The sequence below is a fragment of the Arachis ipaensis genome, chromosome B1, assembly GCF_059453495.1.
Source record: "Arachis ipaensis isolate K30076 ecotype BB chromosome B1, ASM5945349v1, whole genome shotgun sequence".
Classification (NCBI taxonomy): domain Eukaryota; kingdom Viridiplantae; phylum Streptophyta; class Magnoliopsida; order Fabales; family Fabaceae; genus Arachis; species Arachis ipaensis.
This window is the reverse complement of record NC_142436.1, coordinates 96,107,818-96,125,605: the sequence shown is the minus strand read 5'-3', so window position 1 is coordinate 96,125,605 and position 17,788 is coordinate 96,107,818.

The window sequence follows — 17,788 nt, the reverse complement described above, 5'->3', positions numbered from 1 at the left end:
TTTTCTTTTTTTTTACATTTTTTTCTTTTGTTTTTCTCTTTTCCTTTTGATGAATTATATACAAAGGTACCAATGTATATGGTTTAAACATTTAATGCATGAGTATGTACCTAATTATCTTTGACAAAAATATAAAAACACTCTTTTACCTCAACCAATGTTCCTAAATCTCTCCTACTTGAATGATAAACACTCTCACTAGCCTAAGCTAATCAAAGATCCAAACAATGGACATTTATTGTTTTTTTCTTTAGAGCTTGTGATGTGCTAAAATTAAGAAAAAAAAGGGGTTTAGCATAGGCTCAAAATTGGCTAACAATGGTAGATAAAAGGGTAGGCTATTTGGGTAAGTGAGCTATTTGAAACGATTGCCTCAATCATATAAGTGCATTCATACACAAAATAATGGATACAAAGAATCAAACAAATCAAAGATTGCAATCATAGAAAGAGAATATTACACACAAGAATGAAAATAGTGGTATATGATGTAACCATACAATTAGGCTCAAAACTCACATGCTTATATGTTCTTAGCTCAAAAGCATGTTCCACAATGTATAGTTCAAGCAAGTTCTAAAATTTTTTTTTCAAATCAATTGGGGTGCCCTATAGATAAATTCCTTGAAAAATTTTATTATTTTGACTAAGCTTATATATATATATATATATATATATATATATATATATATATATGCAAACTAAGAAAATGCAACTAAAAATTCTAAAAGACCTAAAATGAAACGCAAAAGTGTTGGGATTAAAAATTTGTCACCCAAAAATGGCCGATTGGTGGGATGATCTCCCCACACTTAAAAGTTTGCACCGTCCTTGGTGCATTCAAAGATGAGCAAGGGGGTACGGCAAATACACGGGTTGCCACCTTCAGCTGGTAGATCAACCGGCTGCTGCGTGTTCTTTCTTACGCTTTCGTCTTTGCTTATGATGACTCACCCATGAAAAATAGAAAATAGCACAGTAAGATAAGAAAATGCAAAAGCAAGGAAGCGTAAATTATTGGAACGAGGTAAATCACTAGAATGGAATGAGTCAACTAGTGTGACATTAAGGAAGAGTAGTATGTGAGTTCTAAGATTGCGCGCGATTTAGAACTCACACCCTATTATTTAAAAGCCACATCACAATTATACAAAAGAAGAGTGCACATCACTCATTCTAGTGTGCTTGAAATACTTCAAAGTAACTTGTAAGTTAAGACAAGCAAACAAGTGATAAAGAAGAATGAAAGCACTCAAGAAAATAATCAAGCAATTGTGAATTGGATAATGAATGGACATTGATTGATGTGTAAGTAAACTAAGTGAATCAAATGAAATATATAGCTCACACATCAAACAATGACACATGTTAAAGTTTGTTTGAAACACCTAAGTGACATAAGGGTGGAAGACATGGGTGCTATGGAACTTAGGAAAAAGAAGATAGAAGCGAAAATCAATCACATAGCAAGCATGGTCCACAAAGCTTAGAAAGCTCAAAAATATGTGACTAGGTAAGGGTACAATCCAATTTCACAATTCCAAAATCTCAATGCATGAAATAGGTGACATAAATAAGGGTCAATCATAAAAAAGCATCACCTAACAAAAAATACATTGATAATACATTATTGCCTTATCATAATGAAATGCTTTAAATCACATAGTGGCCAAAACATGCAATTCAAAAGTTTTAGGATACTTGAGGGCACTGTCATACACTTGGTATTCACAAATGTTAAACATCAAAAACTCTAAACCAAGTAACAAAATATAACCTCAACAATGAATCGCAACAATGAATATCAAAAACAGTTATGCTAAAATAGCATTCAGTTAATAATACGCAGCAATAAACAGCAAACAAAATTAATAATCCAACACTTATCATGAAAACAAAAATTTAACAAAAATTAAACTAACTAAATAACTAACTAACTAACTAATTAACTAACTTAAATAAGGTGGTGGTGGATGGTGATTGGTAGTGTTGGATGATGGTTGAAGAAGGGAAAGAAAAGAAAAGAAGAGGGAAGAAGAAAAGAAATGGAGTGAAGAGAAGAAAAGAAGGCAGGTGAAACAGGGCAGTGTGTCATGCGTATACGTCAGGTCACGCGTACGCGTGCATGGCAGCAATGGGATGCGACGTGTACGCATCGTCGACGCGCACGTGTGAGTGAAGAGAGAGGAAGGTGACGCTTACGCGTGGATCACGCGTACGCGTGGGTCAAAATTGTGCTAGAGGCACAACTTCAGCATAATACACGCACAACTCTCTGGTTTTGTATTGCGCCTAAAAATTTTGGGCTGTCACGCGTACGCGTGGGCGAGGCGTACGCGTGAGGGGTTGGAAACTTGGCTGTCATGCGTACGCGTGGGTGACGCGTACAAGTGGCTGGGTGCTCTGTTTTTCAAAATTTTCCAATTTCTTGCACCCAACCAAGCATTCCAAACCTCCAAACAGCCACCAAAACTCCAGAAAAACCTTATTTAACATACTACACTACTAAATAAACCAATAAAAACAAAACTAAACATGAAATTAAACTTATTTACCAATGCGTACAAAAGAGAAAAATGAAAAGATGTTACCATGGTGGGGTGTCTCCCACCTAGCACTTTTGTTTATTATCCTTAAGTTGGACTTACGGGGAGCTTGACGAACTGAGATCTTGCCAGTAAAGAATGTCATAAAAATAGTCGCGTTGTAGATATAGTTTCTAAACCAACAAAAATCCCTTTTGTGCAAACATTTTGGTTGTCACAAGTAACAAACCCCTTAAAAATTGATAACCGAAGTATTTAAACCTCGGGTCGTCTTCTCAAGGAACTGCAGGGAAGTATGTTCTTATTATTGGTTATGGAGATTGTAAAATTGGGGTTTCAAGAATGAGGAGCAAATATGACAAATAATTTAAATGGCAATTAAAAATAAATAAATAACTGTAAAATAAACTTTTGGCAAGGTAGGAGAAATTAGAGGTCCTATCCTAGCTATCCTTATCAATGATGATGAGAATTGAATCTTAATTCCACTTTGTTAACCTTTACTGAGATAAAGGAAGGTCAAGGGATTAATTGGTTTGATCTTCGAATCCTATTTATTTCCTAAGAAAAGATTGGGATTATTGAATTTCAATTCAATTAACAAAGATAACAATTATCAATCATGTTGAGTTTGATAACTCCTGAGTTGCTGAATACTTAACCAAGACCAAAAGGAGAAAAGTAAATCTACTGGAATAAAAATGCCTTCAAATGGGATGTAACAGTAACATAAATAAAAGAGAGCAATAATAAACTGAAATACCTCAAATATCATTAATTCAAATAATCTGGAACATAGGAGAATTCATAAATTAACTTGAAAAAGAAAATAAAAGGAATATTGAACCTGATCAAAAGAGATAATCCTGAAAGCGAATAAAAATCCTAAATCTAAATCCTAATCCTAAAGAGAGAGGAGAGAACCTCTCTCAAAACTAAATCTAAATCATGGAAAGTAAAAATTAGCGAGCTCCTCCTGAATGGATGCATTTCCTCACTTCATAACCTCTGGTCTATGCCTTCTGGACTTGGATTTGGGCCAAAAAGGGCTTCAAAATTCGCTATGAGCGTTTTCTGCAATTTCTGGTGCGTAGCTTCTGTCACGCGTTCGCGTGGGTCACGCGGTAACGTCATTCGGAGCTTTTCTTGTCACGCGGTCACGTCAGTTATGCGGCCGTGTCGCTGTTGATTCACGCTTGGCATGAGATCGCGTCGTCCATGTGATCGCGCGGATGCCAGTTTCTTCAAGGACTCCGTTTTGTGCTTTCCTTCCATTTTTGTATGTTTCCTTTCCATCCTTTGAGTCATTCCTTCCTTAGAAGATCTGAAACTACTCAACACACTAATCACGGCATCGAATGGAAATAAAAGTAATTAAAATAATTAATTTTAAAGCATAGGAAACATGTTTTTCACATACATCACATAATAAGGAAGGAGAAGTAAAATCATGCAATTAATATGAATAAGTGGGTGAAGGATTGAATAAATCACTCAAATTAAGCACAAAATATATCATAAAATATGGGTTTATCAACCTCCCCACACTTAAACAATAGCATGTCCTCATGCTAAATCCAAGGTAAAGAGTAAGGTAAGATTAAAGTGGTGGAATGTTATGCAATGCAACCTATTCTAAATGCAGCTACCTAAATGAGTCATGCAATTCTAATTTACTCACTCACTTGTATATAAGGCTTGCATGTAGTTGAATTAATTCACATTCTCAAGGAGTCATCATATACATATATATATATATATATAGCCTAACCTTAGATCGTAATATAGTGCCTTTACAATTGAGATGGGAGAGAAAAGCATTTTACAAATTTGCAAGACAATTAAATAATTTAAACAGAGATAAATGTTAATGAGCTATTGAACCCTCACTGGATTTGTGTTCACTCTCTAGTCACTCAGTGTTTATTTGGTTAATCACTCTATTCTTGTTTTTATTCCTCCTTTCTATAACTTTGTTCTTCATCTAACCAATCAACAATTATAGAATATAGACATACCAAAAATCATGAGGTCTTTAATTAAGGTTGTAATGGGGCCAGGGTAAAGGTAAAGATATATGTATAAGGCTAAGTGAGCTAATAAGTGAATCCTCAATTAGACTAAGATCTCACCTAACATACGTACTTAGTAAAACAAAACTACTTTACCTGTTTTCCCATCTTTTCCCACTTTTGATGTTACATGCTCATGTTTCAATTTTTATTTTTATCCCATGTGCATTGCTTTTATTTTGCATTTTGGGGAATTCTTTTGTATCCCCTTTATTCAAATGCTGAAAATTAAAATATTATAATAAATAATTTTTTTAAATGCACATGGTAATTCAATTATTTTGATTTTACATGAGCATGTTTCCCAAAAATTTTATTTTGATTAATTTTATTTCTTTCAACTTCCTACCCTTTCTTTTTATCATCTATGTTCCCAATAGGTTTCCCCACACTTAAACAATGAACAATTTCTATCTTAAGCTAACCAAGGATTCAACTTGGGATTTTTATTTTGTTTTTTTGCTTAAGGCTAGTAATGTGGTTATTAAAAAAAGGGGGGGGGGGATTTAAAGGCTCAAGGGGCTAACAAAGGTGATGTAAAAGGTAGGCTATTTTTGGGACAAGTGGGTTAAAATCAAATAATGGCCTCAGTCACTCTCTTGGTATGTATCTTTATATTCTATAATCGGACATATAGATTAAAACAAAGTGAAGAACATCAGAATATAAAAGAAGGGCGGAACACACAGGGATAAAAATTATGGTTTGAATGTAACCATACAATTAAGCTCAAAACTCACAGGCTGTATATTCTCTAGCTCAAAAATCATTTATCAGTTATGTATGTCATGCAGGTTTAGTTAAAAATTCCCATTATTCTCAATGTAAAACTTAAGGTGGCTTTAAAGTTCTAGTGTTTCTCCTTGATGAAATGTTGTTAACTAACTAACATGTAATGCTATATATACAAGGTGTGTGGATTGTTTTAATTCTGTTAAAGTCTCTAGTTTACTTCCTTTCTATATTTTCAATTTAAACTAAGCTATCATATGCTAAAAGGGTAAACTATACTAATTGATGTGCGGAAAACGATCCGACACAAAACTCACCGGCAAGTGCACCGGGTCGCATCAAGTAATAATAACTCATTGGAGTGAGGTTGATCCCACAGGGATTGAAGGATTGAGCAATTTTAGTTTAGTGGTTGATTTAGTCAAGCGAATCAAGATTTGGTTGAGAGATTTGTGATTTGCAGAATTTAAATTACATGGAAAGTAAAGGGAATGGGTAATTTGCATGAAATTAAAGAGAACTGAAATTTAAAGTGCTGAATCTTAAAGAGCAAGAAATTAAATAGCAGAAACTTAGAACGCAAGAAATGTAAATTGCAGAATCTTAGAGTGCAAGAAATGTAAATGGCTTGAATTGTAAAGGGAATTGGGAATTGGATTTGCAGAAATTAAACAAGGAGAAGTAAAATTCAACACACAAAGGAATGGAAGATGCCTTGGGTTGAATCGGATCTAAAACAGAAATATAAAAGAGCTCGAAAAGCAGTAAACAGAGAAATTGAAAATGGAAATCCAGATCTCAGGACTCAAGAGACTAGATAACCAAGTCTAGATCTCAATGCCTTCCTAGATCCAACAAGAGCAATTGCAAAGGAAATGAAGAAATGTAAATTGCAGAGAAAGTAGAAGAAGAAGCAATTAACAGAAACTAAAATTCAATGATGCGGAAAATTAAACAAGATCCCAAGGTGAGATTGAAACAGAATTTCTTCAATTCTCCACCCAAGATCCGAAGCAAGAAAAGTAAAGAGTATTCAAGCAAGAACAAGGAAGAAGAGAGATCGATTCTCCTCCCCAAATTCTATTGAATTCTAGAACAACAATGCCAAAATGTAAAGGTGAGCTCTCTACCAAACTACCCAATCAAAACCGAAAAGAAAAGCCCTCTCTAAAACTTAAATCTTAAGCTATTTATACACTTTCTTCAAATGGTCCTCAAGCTTTGAATTGGGCCTTTGCTCTTGATGGAATTGGGTTGATAGAGGCCTTGGTTGATTGCTCTTGGAGTTGAAGAGAGAACCGAAGTGAACCGGGTTGGGAATTATAAAAGCTTGAGTAAAAGTTTGAGTAAAAGTTTGAGGCAAACTTTTACTCAAACTTTTTACATCAGCAACCCCATTCTTGCTGCTACCAACGTTTGAGCTATAGTTTGGGGTCAAACTTTTGCTCAAACATTGGCCCCCTTATGCACACTCATGGCGCCAGCGTTTGCCAAAAAGTTTGAGGCAAACGTTGGCGCAAACTTTTTGCCTCCAGGGTGTGTTGCTCATGGCGCCAACGTTTGCCAAAAAGTTTGAGGCAAACGTTGGCGCAAACTTTTTCTCTCCAGGGTGTTGATTTGTGATGCCAACGTTTGCCAAAAAGTTTGAGGCAAACGTTGGCTCAAGCTTTTCTCCCAAAAGTTTGAGCTAAAGTTTGAGGCAAACTTTTGCTCAAGCTTTTTGTTCCCTGGTGTGTTTTCACTTATCCGAAAGTTTGAGCTAAAGTTTGAGGCAAACTTTTGATCAAACTTTTTGTTCTCTCTTGCTCCTAGCCATTCCTTCTTGCTTCAACCTTTCTCCAAGCTTTCTTGACCTATCATCAATCAACCAAAGACATCAAAGCTATGCTCAAAATTATGAGTTTGTCATTCTTTCATAATATGTGGCAATTATAGCATAAATCCTCATAAAATTGCATTAATTCATCTATGGTTGATTAACTCAAAGGAAACATGGAAATCTACCCAATTGGCTTGCTTATGGCTCAAGAAAGTGCATAAATCAATTGAAAACAAAAGAAAAAGGCTAGTGAAACTAGGCTAAGATGACTTGTCATCACTAATTAATCCACAATTTCTATAACTACTAAGTTAGAATTGCAAGCTAAACTAAATAACTAAAATATGAACTAAAAATGCAGAATGCAAGCATAGAGTAAAAATCCATAAAAGTAGCAATGTATAAATACTCAAAAATTAAAAATAAAAATAGAGAGAAAAATACAGAAAAATATCCAAAATAAAAGAAAAAGAGTTTGTAGTGGTTCACCAAAATAATACACACCAGAGATGGCAACCTCCCCACACTTAAAATGAAGCATCGTCCCTGATGCTCACTCAAGCAGGGTGTGAAGGGGTGTCATCACTAGAAGGGATGGTAGCTGGAGTCTCTGTGGTGGTGGTCTGAAGAACTGGCTACTACAGAGGAGGTGCTATCTGGATAGGGATCTCAGGATCTGCAGCCTCAATCTGATGTGGAACCTCTGCCTGTGGTGTAGCCTGCTTTGTGCCTGCCTGCTCTGTCTCTCCCTGGGGATGGGTCTCAGCATCGGGATCATCCGCCTCCTCCTCAGATGCCTCGGATGGTGTGTAAGGCTCGGAGGGGATGTCGCCAGAGCGTATCATCAGCTTCAGGTGCTCATAGCGTCACTTGTTGTGACGCTCCATCTGGTCAAGTCGTCGAAACAAGCGGTGCACTAGATGATAGATGGGTTCTGGGGCAGGTGGAGGTGCAGTGGTGGTGGCAGGTGTGGTTGTGGAGGAAGAGGGGCAGGCAGAAGGTGTGGTTGTCTCAGCAGTGGCAGTCAGGAATGGAGGTCTGTAGCCCAAGGCCAGAAAGTTCCTGCTGTGCGGGATAATCTTCTTGTATTCTGCAGCAGGTGGCCTCTCATCAGCATCCTCCCTTGGCACGTCAGCTCGACGGCCCAGCTGTGTAACCAGATAGGGAAAGGAAAGAGTGCCTCAGACGTGGACCCTGGCCATATAGTGCCGGGTAAAGCGTGGCAGGTATAGGTCCTTACCCTCCATCACACACCGAAGGAGGGATTATAGCGGTTGGTATCTCAGTCTCGTGAGTACTCGGCATAATGTAGTTGCTGAATATCTGATGCCATAGCCGAGCCTCATCATTCAGGTAAATCCGCTTGATCCCCTTGGGCATGGTGGTGTTCTGACCCATGATCCAAGGGACTGTCGGGTCAAGGGCAATCCTCACCTTTACTACATCCCAGTCAAATCGCATATAGCGCATATCCTCCTCAGCTTTTTGATAACCATCTGTCTGATCAGTCTTAGGCAGAAGTTTCAAAACATCTTCTATTGCCTCCTCAGTAACCAAAATCTGCTTCCCTCTGAGGTTCACTGCATCTAGGGAGGTTTTGAAGTAATTGCAGTAGAATTCCCTAACCCAAGATGCATTGACCTCAGTCAGAGGTCTCTCTAGGAAGAACCATCCTCTTTGTTTGATTTGGTCAGAGGTGTACTGCTGGAGTTCTTCCGGGATCCTCAGAGTTCTCTCCAGGTATAGGTTCCTGGATGTTGCAAACACCGGATACTTCAGCTCACAGTATCGGTTTACAAATTTTATTGGATCAGTGGCAGGAAGTAGTTGGTCGGCCTTCTCCTGCGGGGTAAAGTGTTTCTCCCGCCAGGAGGCATCATGCATTAGATCTATGATGGACATAGATAAATCTCCTCTTTTACGTTTGCCAGTGGTAGCCTTTCCTTTTCCCTTTCTCTGGGAATCAGACATCCTGAAAAACAAAAAACCAGGATATAATAAAAATAGGAAAACAAATAGGCAAATAGTCAAAAGAAACACAAAGTGGCAAAGGAGAATTATAATGAGGTAAATGAGTTAAGTGAATGTGCATTAAGGATTGTATAGGAGTGAAAAGTTTGAAAGGAAGAATTCACAATCCCAAAATGTAATAGAAGGCATGTTGAGTAGGAAAAATTATCAGTATGCCATGGTTAGAAAGTTAAAAGAAAGTGAAAAATCAGAAAAGAGATTTTAAAAGGTGAGTTTGGTTAGAATTAAAAAAGAGTGTCAGAAAATTAGAATTAGTGAGTTAGTGAAAAATGGGTTAAGGTAAGTGACATAAGGATAAGGTTTTTAAGTAACAAGCATTCACAGTTAGAAACTATAGGTAACTCATAACCACATGAGGAAAACAGGTTGATGGTGATTCAAATAGATATAGAGAAAGCAAAAATTGGAATAAAAACATCACAAATGTAGTTTATGAACCAAGAAATCAAAAAGGATAGAGAGCATGCCCTAGCATTCATGAAATGAAAATATTTTACAAAAATTTGGGCAGCATTCCGGCTAAAATTAGATTGTCTTGGAAAATAAACAGCAATCAAATAGTTCATATGAATTATGAATAAAGCTGCAATTACATATAAGGAATAAGAATCATGAAAAACAGAGTAAAGAGCAGCATGAAATAAGGAATTACAGCATATGAACTAACGTCACAGCAGCAGCAGGATTGCGAAAACATAAAGCAATAAACACAAACGGTGCAATTAAACAGACCTAAATCCACTAACCACATCCTAGGCTACCTAACAACCTAAAATCCACTACAGCATGCATATCTAACTAGCCTAGACATGAACATAAACAGAAAAATATGAACTAACTACGGATGGATAAAAGGGTGACGTTCTGCGGAACCTGGAAGGCCGTAGAATGAGATTGGGCAGAAAGGTGGCTGGCGGTGGTGGTGACGGCATTTGGCGCGGTGGCTGGTGATGGTGGGGATGGCGGCGCGGCTATTCGGGGCAGGGGAAAAAGGGGTAATGGGGATAGGGGAGTAGGGGAAGGGGTGGTGGTGCTGGTGGATGGGGGGTGCGGCTGGGACGGGCGGCGGCGGTGGGTGGTGGTGCGCAGAGGAGCAGTGGCGGAGAGGAGGGGAAAGAGGAAGAAAGAAGGAGAAAGAAGAGGAGGGAGGAAGGGAGGAAAGGTGGCGGCGGTGTCTGGGACGGGCGGCGGCGTCTGGGGGTGGCGGTGGTGGTGACTGGATGGTGGGGGTTGGATTGGAGAAGAGAGAAAAGAGGGGAGGGGGTTCAGGGGGGGCGCGATAATAGGGTTTCGCGTGACCTGGGGGGTTATAAATTTGAATCCACGCGGCCGCGTGGGGCACGCGGTTGCATGGATGGTGCGAAATGGGGGGTGACGCGATCGTGTGCGTCGCGCGATCGCATGGAAGGGATTAAAAAGGGGTTGGACGCGATCGCCTGGGGCATGCGATCGCGTCGCTGGAATTTGTGCTAAACGCACAAATCCAGTGTCGTTCCAGCCCAACTCTCTGTCTCCTTTTGGGATTTGTGCAATCCATGCGACGCGATCGCGTCGCTCACGCGGTCGCGTGTGATTGATTATGTGCAAGGACGCGATCGCGTCAGGCACGCGATCGCGTGGGTCATTTTGTGCTAGACGCACAATGGCCGCACGATTCCAGCCCAACTTTCTGGACATTGGATCCTTACACCGATTTTCAGGTCACGCGGCAGCGTGGAGGACGCGGTCGCGTGGGAAGTGTATTTCGCCATTGACGCGATCGCATGGATGATGCGGTCGCATCGCGCACCCTTTTTTTTTCATACATATGCATGAAAAGTGCAGAATGCAATGATCAATATGAGTGAGATGCAAAATTCCAGGTTCAATATAATAAAATAAAATTCAAAAAACAAACAAAACTAAATAAAATTAAAATTGCAAAAGGAACGATCATACCATGGTGGGTTGTCTCCCACCTAGCACTTTTAGTTAAAGTCCTTAAGTTGGACATTGGAAGAGCTTTCTGCTATGGCGGCTTGTGTTTAAATTCATCCAGAAATCTCCACCAATGTTTGGAATGCCAACAGCCTCCGGGGTCCCAAACTAGGCATGTGAAGCTTCTGAGCAGCTTCAAACAGATTTTCAGGCTCCCGGGGTGATGAATATCAGAATATTTTCCAGGATCCCAAACTTTGGTTCTATATTTTTCCATCCGGGCGGTTTAGAAAGTAGATTCTCGCCATAGTGACCAAACATTTTCCGAGATCCATTCGATTGAACGTGATACCAATCTGTGCACTTCGAGTTGAAGCGTGGAACCTTACTGAACCTTGTGCACCAACTCTGAGTACGAGATATTTCCCTCTTACTCTTAAAGCCGCAGAGGGCTCTAAGCTGGCCATCTGTTTCAAGTAAACCATATTCAAGTGAATAAGTAAAGTTAAAGGTTAAGGATCGTACCCACTTGAAGCTTGTATTAGGAGGTAATGGCCTTGGGGTAGGTGTTTCTGGTGGTTCTGTAAGTTCTACTCCCTTGTGCTCTTCTGTGAATTCCTCCACTTCTTCGCAAGATTCTTCAAATGCATATGTATCCTGGTCAAAGTCTTCTATGTCTTCCTCATCACTCAAGTCATAGATCGGAGGTTGAGAGAAATCTACCTCTGCATCATCTTCGTATTCATTTGGGGAAGATTCTTTGATCTCAGAGAATTCACTTGCGGATGCAAGTTCATTACTAAAAGAGCTAGACTTGTGACTATCATCATCAAGGGAATTTGTGTCATGGGTTATTCCATCTAGTTCTTCATAAACGACTTGCCTCGGGGATTGTGCTCTATCCTCCTTAGCATCAACTGTAACGTCCTTGACGGAGTTCTCCTCAACTCTGGATTCCCATGGAGGTTCAGCGTCTCCTAGATCTTCAACCAACTCTTCTTCTTGTATAATGACAGCTTCTTCTACTTGTTCTAGTACGAATTCATGCTCTGTCTTATCCACTGGAGTTTCTAGTGTCTCTTTCATGCTACGCTTTTCATTAGATTGTCCACATGGGGCTGTGGTTGGTCCTTGAATGTTGCGTCTAGAAGCTAATTGAATTACTGCTTGCTCCAGTTGTCGAATTGTTGTTTGAAGTTTATTTACTGTTGCCTTGAGGCGAACCTCTGATTCTCGGGGTGATGGATTTGGACATGAAACATAGGGAAGTGGTGGTGCTTGGGGGTGATTGGATTGGAACTGGGGTAGGAAAGGATCATACGGTGGCGAATGGTGAAGAGAAGCTTGTGAGTGTGGTGGTTCGAGGTTATGTTGAGAGGTTGGTCTATAGGCACGGGGTGGGGCTTGTTGGTAGTCACAAGGTTGTCCACCATATATTTCAGCTGGGGATGTATTGTAGAATGGTCGTTGTCCATGATATCTTGGAGGGTGTTGTTGCCTAAAGGGTTGATTAAATCCTCTTGTCTCCATCCATCCTTGATTGGTTTGACCTTGATGCATATTCTTGCTGTAACTTCTATTTCCTTCAACAAAGTTAGAGCCAAACTCAAAGCGAGAGGGGTGAGAGTCCTTAGTAGCAAATAAAATTAAAAAGGAAAAATAGAAATAAATAAACAAGTAAAAGAAAAATATTTACAATAACCAATAATAAGGCACACGTTAGCAGTTCCCCGGCAACGGCGCCATTTTGACGAACTGAGATCTTGCCAGTAAAGAATGTCATAAAAACAATCGTGTTGTAGATATAGTTTCTAAACCAACAAAAATCCCTGTCGTGCAAACGTTTTGGTTGTCACAAGTAACAAACCCCTTAAAAATTGATAACCGAAGTATTTAAACCTCGGGTCGTCTTCTCAAGGAACTGCAGGGAAGTATGTTCTTATTATTGGTTATGGAGATTGTAAAATTGGGGTTTCAAGAATGAGGAGCAAATATGACAAATAATTTAAATGGAAATTAAAAATAAATAAATAACTGTAAAATAAACTTTTGGCAAGGTAGGAGAAATTAGAGGTCCTATCCTAGCTATCCTTATCAATGATGATGAGAATTGAATCTTAATTCCACTTTGTTAACCTTTACTGAGATAAAAGAAGGTCAAGGGATTAATTGGTTTGATCTTCGAATCTTATTTATTTCCTAAGAAAAGATTGGGATTATTGAAGTTCAATTCAATTAACAAAGATAACAATTATCAATCATGTTGAGTTTGATAACTCCTGAGTTACTGAATTCTTAACCAAGACCAAAAGGAGAAAAGTAAATCTACTGGAATAAAAATGCCTTCAGATGGGATGTAACAGTAACATAAATAAAAGAGAGCAATAATAAACTGAAATACCTCAAATAGCATTAATTCAAATAATCTGGAACATAGGAGAATTCATAAATTAACTTGAAAAAGAAAATAAAAGGAATATTGAACCTGATCAAAAGAGATAATCCTGAAAGCGAATAAAAATCCTAAATCTAAATCCTAATCCTGAAGAGAGAGGAGAGAACCTCTCTCAAAACTAAATCTAAATCATGGATAGTAAAAATTAGCGAGCTCCTCCTGGATGGATGCATTCCCTCACTTCATAACCTCTGGTATATGCCTTCTGGACTTGGATTTGGGCCAAAAAGGGCTTCAGAATTCGCTATGAGCGTTTTCTGTAATTTCTGGTGCGTAGCCTCTGTCACGCGTCCGCGTGTGTCATGCGGTCGCGTCATTCGGAGCTTTTCTTGTCACGCGGTCACGTCAGTCATGCGGCCGCGTCGCTGTTGATTCGCGCTTGGCATGCGATCGCGTCATCCATGCGATCGCATGGATGCCAGTTTCTTCAAGGACTCCGTTTTGTGCTTTTCTTCCATTTTTGTATGTTTTCTTTCCATCCTTTGAGTCATTCCTGCCTTAGAAGATCTGAAACTACTCAACACACTAATCACGGCATCGAATGGAAATAAAGGTAATTAAAATAATTAATTTTAAAGCATAGGAAACATGTTTTTCACATACATCACATAATAAGGAAGCAGAAGTAAAATCATGCAATTAATATGAATAAGTGGGTGATGAATTGAATAAATCACTCAAATTAAGCACAAAATATATCATAAAATATGGGTTTATCAGAGCTCTTCATCAAGGTGGCTTGTGCCTGAATTCATCTTGGAACATCCACCAATGCTTGAATCTCCAATAAGCTCCATCATTCTATGTCATTTACATCAAGCTTTGATGGAGTTCTTCACAAACCATGAGCTTCCAAAATTGATTCTCTTTGTGTGATTCGGGATCCCACTGATGCACCACTATTTCGTGGTACATTTTTGCTGAATTGAGTAGATTTTATCAACCTTTCTCACATTTATCCAATGAAATGGCATGGTTTCATGAATTTCTCCTAATTTGTGCTTAAGAGTGAAAACATGCTTTTTAGACCCTTAATTGGTTAATTTTAATTCGCCTTTGATTCCACTAGATGCCTTGATGTATTTGTTAGTAAATTCAGGTTAAAAAGGCTAAGAATGAATTAAAGGAATGAAGAGAAAAGCATGCAAATTGGAAAAACCATGGAAAATCAAGGATTTGGGATGCACTCATCGACGCGCATGCGTAGCAGACACGCACGCGTGGAATTGAAGTCGCGTGGCGATGCGTACGCGTACATGACGCGTACGCGTGGATAGCAAAAATTCCAAACGATGCGTACGCGTGACCCACGCGTACGCATCGATGCTCGCACGTGACCTCATTAAAGTGAAAATGCTGGGGTGATTTCTGGGAATCCCAGGCCCAAATCTAACTCATTTCTGAGCCTATTACATGCAGAAATCAAGAGGAGTCAAGAGGGGGAGAACACATAGTTAAGTATGATGCTTTAGTTAGTTTCTAGAGAGAGAAGCTCTGTCTTCTCTCAAGAATTAGGTTAGATGTAGATTAGGGTTTCTTAGATCTAGGTTTAATTCAAGCTTTGATTCACTTTTCCTTTACAAATTCTTGTTCTTCTACATTTACTTTCTTAGTTTTGTACTTTAATCCTTGTAATTGTTTACTTTGTTGTTGATGTACTATTGTTTCTTCTACTTTTCCTTAATGCAATTTATGTTTGATTTCTTCTATTGTTGATTTGTTTTATTGTTGTTAATTCCTTGCTCTTGGTAGTTATAGATTTACATTTCTTGCAATTTTATCTTGCTTTCCTTTTGTGCCTTCCAAGTGTTTGATTAAATGCTTGGAAGGATGTTAGAGTAGATTTTTGTGTTCTTGGCTTGGGATGGTAACTTAGGTGAAATTGAGTTGCTAATGTCCAAGTGATTAATGATTGGTGTCCATTGACTCTAGCTCTCACTTAGTTAATTGGTGAGTGGCTAGGACTTATGGATTAGGATTGACGTAGCTCATTTGACTTTCCTTCACTTGTTAGAGGATGACTTAATGAGATTGATCTTTGCAATTATCATGTTGTGGTTAGTAACAAGGATAAAGACCCTTAACCATCAACCCTTGCCAAGACCTTTTTACATTTGAGTTTCATTTACTTTCTTGTCATTTACATTTCATGTCTTGTATCACAAAACCCCAAAATATACTATCTATAACGAATAATAAGAACACTTCCCTGTAATTCCTTTGAGAGACGACCCGAGATTTGAATTCTTCGGTTATTTTTATTGGGGTTTGTACTTGTGACAAACAATTTTTTGCATGAGAGGATTATTTGTTGGTTTAGAAACTATACTTGCAACGAGAATTATTTGAAGAATTCTAAACCATACGAAAAATCCGTTCATCACCCATACTTTGTTTTCACACCCATCTTCAAGTTGATCATTATAGCTCCAATTGGGTGAGAAGCAAGCCAAATTCTCACTAAGGCACCAAACTATCCTCCTAGACCCATTCAATTGAGAACTACACCAATCCATGCTCCAAAATTTTGAGCTTCCAACCATAATTAGCCTAGATTTACAACGCCAACCACTAAACATCCTTCTCTTACGCTTAATTCTACAAAGCGCCCTATGTTGGCCATCCGTTTCAAGCAAACCAAATTCAAGTGGGATAATAAAGCTAAGAGTAATGAGTTTTACCCACTCAAATGAAGGATTAGATGGCAACTTAGGTAGATGATTTTCCAATGATCTTGATAAAGCATAATCCACTCCCGTCCATCCTCTTCTAGGAGCTTCCACCACTTGACAAGATTCTTTAAACTCTACCTCTTGCCAAGCTTCCTCAAGTTTACATTCTTCCTCACCAATTTCTTCTATCTCTTCCCCATCACTCAAATCATATCTTGGAGGTTGAGTGAAGTCTACCTCAACATCAATTCCAAGTTCAATGGGGGAGGATTCATCAAACTTAAAAGGATTATATGTTAATGCGGAATCATCATAGGTAGGGGAACATGGTGCTTGCCCTTTTTCTTCCAATTCTTCATTCACAATATGCCTTGGAGGTTGTGCATGGTGCACGAAATTGTGATTATCAATGGCGCCAACAACTTGGTATGCACAATTGTAATCTTAACTCTTTATCATAACTCCGCACAACTAACCAGCAAGTGCACTGGGTCGTCCAAGTAATAAACCTTACGTGAATAAGGTCGATCCCACGGAGATTCTCGGCTTGAAGCAAGCTATGGTCATCTTGTAAATCTCAGTGAGGTGGATTCAAATGGTTATGGAGAATTGATAATTAAAATATGAATAAAATATAAAATAAGATAGAGATACTTATGTAATGCATTGGTGAGAATTTCAGATAAGCGTATGAAGATGCTTTGTTCCCCCTGAACTTCTGCTTTCCTATTGTCTTCATCCAATCATTCATACTCCTTTCTATGGCAAGCTTTATGTTGGGTTTCACCGTTGTCAATGGCTACCTCCCGTCCTCTCAATGAAAATGGTCCAAATGCGCTGTCACCGCACGGCTAATCATTTGTCGGTTCTCGATCATGTTGGAATAGGATCCACTATTCCTTTTGCGTCTGTCACTACGCCCAACACTCGCGAGTTTGAAGCTCGTCACAGACATCCCTTCCCAGATCTTACTCGGAATACCACAGACAAGGTTTAGACTTTCCGGATCTCAGGAATGGCCGCCAATAGTTCTAGCCTATACCACGAAGGTTCTAATCTTAGATTAGAAACCCAAGAGAGTATACTCCAGCTGTCATCCAATGACTACGTTGAACATCATGTAGATTGCTTTGTGGTTGTCAGGCACACGACCTTGGCTAAGCGAGTAACAAAGATTGGGTGATTGTCACGGGTCACCCCTTCATTTTGACTTAAATGAATTAAGTACGAGAGTATATCTTGTAGAAGAAGTAGGTGTGAATTGAATAGAAAATAGTAGTAATTGCATTAATTCATGAAGAACAGCAAAGCTCCACACCTTAATCTATGGTGTGTAGAAACTCCACCGTTGAAAATACATAAGAACAAAAGGTCTAGGCATGGCCGTGAGGCCAACCTCAAACGTGAACATATAAGTTCCAGGGATTATATGATGAAAATACAATAGCAAAAGGTCCTATTTATAGAAAACTAGTAGCCTAGGGTTTACAAAAATAGGTAATTAATGCAGAAATCTTATTCCGGGCCCACTTGGTGTGTGCTTG